This window comes from Carcharhinus amblyrhynchos, chromosome 6 (assembly GCF_965287045.1).
Source record: "Carcharhinus amblyrhynchos chromosome 6, sCarAmb.v2.hapA, whole genome shotgun sequence".
NCBI lineage: Eukaryota > Metazoa > Chordata > Chondrichthyes > Carcharhiniformes > Carcharhinidae > Carcharhinus > Carcharhinus amblyrhynchos.
In genome coordinates this window covers 67,047,493-67,055,743 of record NC_137329.1, presented here as the reverse complement: position 1 = coordinate 67,055,743, position 8,251 = coordinate 67,047,493, and positions in this window count along the sequence as shown.

Below are 8,251 nucleotides of genomic sequence, written 5' to 3'. Positions count from 1 at the left end.
GACATTCCTGCCAAGTGCTTATCACGTTGAGTTAAGCATTTGTAGCCAAACCAGATTAGTTTCCAATTTTTCTCTCACAGCAATTAACCTTTTTTTGCCACTGAACTGATATTGCGCCCAAGTGCATATCTCGATGCGTTGGGAAATTCGTTCTCTCAATGCCATAGAGGAGTTTCTGCCAACTTATTCACATTGTGGCGAAGACCTCATCCCGATGTTCAAAGAACGTCTCGTAAATCTGCAATGTTTCCTCACTTTCAACCATGCCAACCAAACATTATTCGCCAAAGCAAGGTCTGCAATGCTTCTCTCAAGGTCATAGAGAGTTTTCTGCTAAGTTATTCACATTGTAGCGGAGACCTGATCTTGATGTGTGAAGCATTTTCACTAAATCCATTCTGATTCCATATTGTCACCCATACCAACTATGCTCCTTTCTCCAAGCAACGTAACCTTGCAACCAAGTGCCTATCCCGTTAAATTCAGCATTTAGAGTCAATCCAGATTAGTTTCCACTCTTTCTCTCTTAGTAATCATGCTTTTTTTGCCACTGAACTGATATTGCGGCAAAGTGCTTACTTCGACAAGATCAGCAATTCATTCTCTCAATGGCATCGAGCGTTTTCTTCACATTGTGGCGAAGCCCTCATCCGGACGCTCTAAGCATGTTTACGAAGTCCGCAATGTTTCCAAACTTTCACCCACTCCAACCAACCTTTATTCGCCAAAGCAAGCTGACATTGCCGCCAAGAGCTTATCCCGTTGAGTTACGCATTTGGAGTCAAACCAGATTAGTTTCCAATCTTTCTCTCATAGTAATTATCCTTTTGTTGCCACTGAACTGACATTGTGGCCAAGTGCTTATCTCGATGACTTGAGCAATTCGCCCTCTCAATACCATAGAGGAGTTTCTGCCAAGTTATTCACATTGTGGCGAAGACCTCATCCCGATGCTCCAAGGATGTTTACTAAGTCTGCAATATTTCCTAACTTTCACCCATACCAACCAACCTTTATTTGCCAAGGCAAGGTTTGCAATGATTCTCTCAATGTCATAGAGAGTTTTCTGCCAAGTCATTCACATTGTAGCGGAGGTCTCATCTTGATGTGTTGAGCATTTTGACTAAATCCATTCTGATTTCAAACTTACACCCATACCAACCAAGCAACGTAATCTTGCCACCAACTGCCTATCCCGTTGAATTAAGCGTTTGGAGTCAATCCAGATTAGTTTCCAAACTTTCTGTCCTAGTAATTATCCTTTCTTTGCTCCTAAACTGTTAATGTGGCCAAGTGCTTATCTTGATAAGTTGAGCAATTCATTCTCTCAATGCCATAGAGGAGTTTCTGTCAAGTTATTCACATTGTGCGAAGACCTCATCCCAATGCACTAAGCACGTCTACTAAATCTCAGTGTTTCCTAACTTTCACGCATAGCAAGCAACCTTTATTCGCCAAAGCAAAGTTTGCAATGATTCTCCCAATGTCATAGAGAGATTTCTGCCAAGCTATTCACATTGTGGTGAAGACCTCATCCCGATGCTCTAAGCAAGTTTACTAAATCTGCACTGTTTCCTAACTTTCGCCCATTCCAACCAACCATTCTTCGCCAAAGCAAGGTGACATTACTGCCAAGTGCTTATCCCATTGAGTTAAGCATTTGGAGTCAATCCAGATTAGTTTCCAATCTTTCTCTTATAGTAATTATACCTGTTTTGCCACTGAACTGATATTGCGACATAGTGCTTATGTCGACGAGTTGAGCAATTCATTCTCTCAATGGCATCGATGGTTTTCTGCCAAGTCATTCATATTAAGACGAAGGTCTCATCCTGATGGTCTAAGCAAATTTACTAAATCGGCAAAGTTTCCTAAATTTCACCCATTCCAACCAACCTTTGTTCACCAAAGCAAACTGACATTGCCGCCAAGTGCCTATCCCGTTGAGTTAAGCATTTGGAGTCAATCCAGATTAGTTTCCAGTCTTTGTCTCATGGTAATTATACTTCTTTTGCCACTGAACTGATATTGGGGTCAAGTGTTCATCTCGACGAGTTGATCAATTCATTCTCTCAATGCCATAGAGGAGTTTCTGACAAATTATTCACATTGTGGCGAAGGCCTGATCCCGATGCACTCAGCCTGTCTACTAAATCTGCAACGTTTCCGAACTTTCACCTATACCAACCAAGCCTTATTTGCCAAAGCAAGGTTTGCAATGATTCTCTCAATATCATAGAGAGTTTTCTGCCAAGTCATTCACATTGTAGCGGAGGTCTCATCTTGTGTTGAGCATTTTGACTAAATCCATTCTGATTTCAAACTTACACCCATACCAACCAAGCAACGTAATCTTGCCACCAACTGCCTCTCCCATTGAGTTAAGCATTTGGAGTCAATCCAGATTAGTTTCCAAACTTTCTGTCCTAGTAATTATCCTTTTTTGCCCCTAAACTGTTAATGTGGCCAAGTGCTTATCTTGATGAGTTGAGCAATTCATTCTCTCAATGCCATAGAGGAGTTTCTGTCAAGTTATTCACATTGTGCGAAGACCTCATCCCAATGCACTAAGCACGTCGAATAAATCTCAATGTTTCCTAACTTTCACGCATAGCAAGCAACCTTTATTCGCCAAAGCAAAGTTTGCAATGATTCTCCCAATGTCATAGAGAGTTTTCTGCCAAGCTATTCGCATTGTGGTGAAGACCTCATCCCGATGCTCTAAGCAAGTTTACTAAATCTGCAATGTTTCCTAACTTTCGCCCATTCCAACCAACCATTCTTCGCCAAAGCAAGGTGACATTACTGCCAAGTGCTTATCCCATTGAGTTAAGCATTTGGAGTCAATCCAGATTAGTTTCCAATCTTTCTCTTATAGTAATTATACCTGTTTTGCCACTGAACTGATATTGCGACATAGTGCTTATGTCGACGAGTTGAGCAATTCATTCTCTCAATGGCATCGATGGTTTTCTGCCAAGTCATTCATATTAAGACGAAGGTCTCATCCTGATGGTCTAAGCAAATTTACTAAATCGGCAAAGTTTCCTAAATTTCACCCATTCCAACCAACCTTTGTTCACCAAAGCAAACTGACATTGCCGCCAAGTGCCTATCCTGTTGAGTTAAGCATTTGGAGTCAATCCAGATTAGTTTCCAGTCTTTGTCTCATGGTAATTATACTTCTTTTGCCACTGAACTGATATTGGGGTCAAGTGTTCATCTCGACGAGTTGATCAATTCGTTCTCTCAATGCCATAGAGGAGTTTCTGACAAATTATTCACATTGTGGCGAAGACCTCATCCCGATGCACTCAGCCTGTCTACTAAATCTGCAACGTTTCCTAACTTTCACCTATACCAACCAACCTTTATTTGCCAAAGCAAGGTTTGCAATGATTCTCTCAATGTCATAGAGAGTTTTCTGCCAAGTCATTCACATTGTAGCAGAGGTCTCATCTTGTGTTGAGCATTTTGACTAAATCCATTCTGATTTCAAACTTACACCCATACCAACCAAGCAACGTAATCTTGCCACCAACTGCCTCTCCCATTGAGTTAAGCATTTGGAGTCAATCCAGATTAGTTTCCAATCTTTCTCTCATAGTAATCATACTTTTCTTGCCACTGAAGTCATGTTGCTGCTAAGTGCTTATCGCAACGAGTTGAGCAATTCATTCCCTCAATGGTATCGAGGGTTTTCGGCCAAGTTATTCATATTGCGGCGAAGACCTCATCGCAATGGTCTAAGCAAGTTTACTAAATAAGCAATGATTCCTAAATTTCACTCATACCAACCAACGTTTGTTCGCCAAAGCAAGGTGACGTTGCCGTCAAATGTTTATCCCGTTGAGTTAAGCTATTGGAGCCAATCAAGATTAGCTTCCAATCTGTCTCTCATATTAATTTCTCGCAACTCAAGTGATATTGCGGCAAAGTGCTTATCTCGATGAGTTGAGACATTTGCATACATCTTAATTAGTTTGCAATGATTCTCTCAATGGCATAGAGAGTGTTCTGCCAAGTTATTCATACTGGGGCAAAGATCTCATCGCGATGTGCCAAGTATTTTCACTAAATCCATAATGTTTCCAAACTTTCATCCATACCAATGAAGCTTTCTTCGCCAAGCAACGTGATCTTGCCACCAAGTGCCTATCCTGTTGCATTAAGCATTTAGGATTAGTTTCCAATCTTTCTCTGATAGTAATTCTACTTTTCTTGACACTGAACTGATATTGCGGCAAAGCGCTTATCTCGACGAGTTGAGGAATTCATTCTCTCAATGGCATCGTGGGTTTTCTGCCAAGTTATTCATATTGGGGCGAAGACCACATCCTGATGCTCTAAGCAAGGTTACTAAATCCGCAATGTTTCTAACTTTCACCCATTCCAACCAACCTTTGTTAAGCATTTGGAGTCAATCCAGATTAGTTTCCAATCTTTCTCTCATAGTAATTATCCTTTTGTTGCCAGTGAACTGACATTGCGGCCAAGTGCTTATCTCGATGACTTGAGCAATTCGTCCTCTCAATGCCATAGAGGAGTTTCTGCCAAGTTATTCACATTGTGGCGAAGACCTCATCCCGATGCTGCAAGGATGTCTACTAAGTCTGCAATGCTTCCTAACTTTCATCCATACCAACCAACCTTTACTTGCCAAAGCAAGGTTTGCAATGATTCTCTCAATGTCATAGAGAGTTTTCTGCCAAGTCATTCACATTGTAGCGGAGGTCTCATCTTGATGTGTTGAGCATTTTGACTAAATACATTCTGATTTCAAACTTACACCCATACCAAGCAAGCAATGTAATCTTGCCACCAACTGCCTCTCCCATTGAATTAAGCATTTGGAGTCAATCCAGATCAGTTTCCAATCTTTCTCTCATAGTAATCATACTTTTCTTGCCACTGAAGTAATATTGCTGCTAAGTGCTTAGCACGACGAGCAGAGCAATTCATTCTCTCAATGGCATCGAGGGTTTTCTGCCAAGTTATTCATATTGTGGCAAAGACCTCATCCTGATGCTCTAAGCAAGTTTACTATATCCGCAACATTTCCTAAATTTCACCCGTACCAACCAACCATTATTCGCGAAAGGAAGGTCTGCAATGGTTCTCTCAAGGTCATAGAGAGTTTTCTGCCAAGTTATTCACAATGTAGCGGAGACCTGATCTTGATGAGTTGAGCATGTTCACTAAATCCACTCTGATCCATATTTTCACCCATACCAACCAAGCTCGTTTCTCTAAGCAATGTAATCTTGCCACCAAGTGTCTATCCCGTTATATTCAGCATTTAGAGTCAATCCAGAATAGTTTCCACTCTTTCTCTTGTACTTTTTTATAACTCCTCTTATACTTTCTCTAGTACTTTTTTTCCCACTACACTGACATTGCGGAAAAGAGATGAATTGCTCATCTCGACGAGATGAGCAATTCATTCTCTCAATGGCATCGAGCGTTTTCTGCTACGTTCTTCACATTGCGGCGAAGACCTCTTCCGGACGCTCTAAGCAAGTTTACGAAATCCGCAATGTTTCCAAACTTTCACCCGCTCCAACCACACTTTATTCGTCAAAGCAAGCTGACATTGCCGCCAAGAGCTTATCCCGTTGAGCTAAGCATTTGGAGTCAATCCAGATTAGCTTCCAATCTTCCTCTCATACGAATTGAACATTTTTCGCCACTTAACTGGTTTTGTGGCAAACTGCTTTTCTCAAGGAGTTGAGACATTTCCGCATATCTCAATTAGTTTACAATGATTCTTTCAGTAGAGAGTGTTCTGCCAAGTTATTCAAAGACCTCATATCGATGTGCATTTTCACTCAATCCAAAATGTTTCCAAACTTTCATCCATACCAATGAAGCTTTGTTCGCCATGCAATGTGACCTTGCCGCCAAATACCTATGCCGTTGAGTTAAGAATTTAGAGTCAATCTAGATTAGTTTTCAATCGTTCTCTCATAGTAATTCTACTTTTTTTTGCCAATGAAGCCATATTGTGACAAAGTGCTGATCTCGAAGAGTTGAGCAATTCATTCTCTCAGTGGCATCGAGAGTTTTCTGACCAGTTATTCATATTGAGGCGAAGACCTCATCCCGATGCTCGAAGCTCGTCTCGTAAACCTGCAATGTTTCCTCACTTTCAACCGTACCAACCAAACATTATTCGCCAAAGCAAGGTTTGCAATGCTTCTCTCAAGGTCATAGATCGTTTTCTGCTAAGTTATTTACATTGTAGAGGAGACCTGATTTTGATGTGTTAAGCATTTTCACTAAATCCATTCTGAATCCATATTTTCACTCATACCAACCATGCTCCTTTCTCCAAGCAACGTAATCTTGCAACCGAGTGCCTATCCCGTTAAATTCAGCATTTAGAGTCAATCCAGATTAGTTTCCACCCTTTCTCTCGTAGTAATTATACTCTTTTTGCCACTGAACTGATATTGCGGCATAGTGCTTATCTCGACGAGATGAGCGATTCATTCTCTCAATGGCATCGTGCGTTTTCTGCTACGTTCTTCACATTGCGGCGAAGACCTCTTCCGGACGCTCTAAGCAAGTTTACGAAATCCGCAATGTTTCCAAACTTTCACCCACTCCAACCACACTTTATTCGCCAAAGCAAGCTGACATTGCCGCCAAGAGCTTATCCCGTTGAGTTAAGCATTTGGAGTCAATCCAGATTTGCTTCCAATCTTCCTCTCATACGTATTGAACATTTTTCGCCACTCAACTCGTTTTATGGCAAACTGCTTTTTTCGAGGAGCTGAGACGTTTCCGCATATCTCAATTAGTTTACAATGATTCTTTCAATAGAGAGTGTTCTGCCAAGTTATTCAAAGACCTCATATCGATGTGCACTTTCACTCAATCCAAAATGTTTCCAAACTTTCATCCATACCAATGAAGCTTTGTTCGCCATGCAATGTGACCTTGCCGCCAAATGCCTATGCCTTTGAGTTAAGAATTTAGAGTCAATCTAGATTAGTTTTCAATCGTTCTCTCATAGTAATTCTACTTTTTTTTGCCAATGAAGCCATATTGTGACAAAGTGCTGATCTCGAAGAGTTGAGCGATTCATTCTCTCAGTGGCATCGAGAGTTTTCTGCCAAGTTATTCATATTGAGGCGAAGACCTCATCCCGATGATCGAAGCAAGTTTTTGAAATCCGCAACGTTTCCTAAATTTCACCCGTACTAACCAACCATTATTCGCCAAAGCAAGCGACATTCCTGCCAAGTGCTTATCACGTTGAGTTAAGCATTTGTAGCCAAACCAGATTAGTTTCCAATTTTTCTCTCACAGCAATTAACCTTTTTTTGCCACTGAACTGATATTGCGCCCAAGTGCATATCTCGATGCGTTGGGAAATTCGTTCTCTCAATGCCATAGAGGAGTTTCTGCCAACTTATTCACATTGTGGCGAAGACCTCATCCCGATGTTCAAAGAACGTCTCGTAAATCTGCAATGTTTCCTCACTTTCAACCATGCCAACCAAACATTATTCGCCAAAGCAAGGTCTGCAATGCTTCTCTCAAGGTCATAGAGAGTTTTCTGCTAAGTTATTCACATTGTAGCGGAGACCTGATCTTGATGTGTGAAGCATTTTCACTAAATCCATTCTGATTCCATATTGTCACCCATACCAACTATGCTCCTTTCTCCAAGCAACGTAACCTTGCAACCAAGTGCCTATCCCGTTAAATTCAGCATTTAGAGTCAATCCAGATTAGTTTCCACTCTTTCTCTCTTAGTAATCATGCTTTTTTTGCCACTGAACTGATATTGCGGCAAAGTGCTTACTTCGACAAGATCAGCAATTCATTCTCTCAATGGCATCGAGCGTTTTCTTCACATTGTGGCGAAGCCCTCATCCGGACGCTCTAAGCATGTTTACGAAGTCCGCAATGTTTCCAAACTTTCACCCACTCCAACCAACCTTTATTCGCCAAAGCAAGCTGACATTGCCGCCAAGAGCTTATCCCGTTGAGTTACGCATTTGGAGTCAAACCAGATTAGTTTCCAATCTTTCTCTCATAGTAATTATCCTTTTGTTGCCACTGAACTGACATTGTGGCCAAGTGCTTATCTCGATGACTTGAGCAATTCGCCCTCTCAATACCATAGAGGAGTTTCTGCCAAGTTATTCACATTGTGGCGAAGACCTCATCCCGATGCTCCAAGGATGTTTACTAAGTCTGCAATATTTCCTAACTTTCACCCATACCAACCAACCTTTAT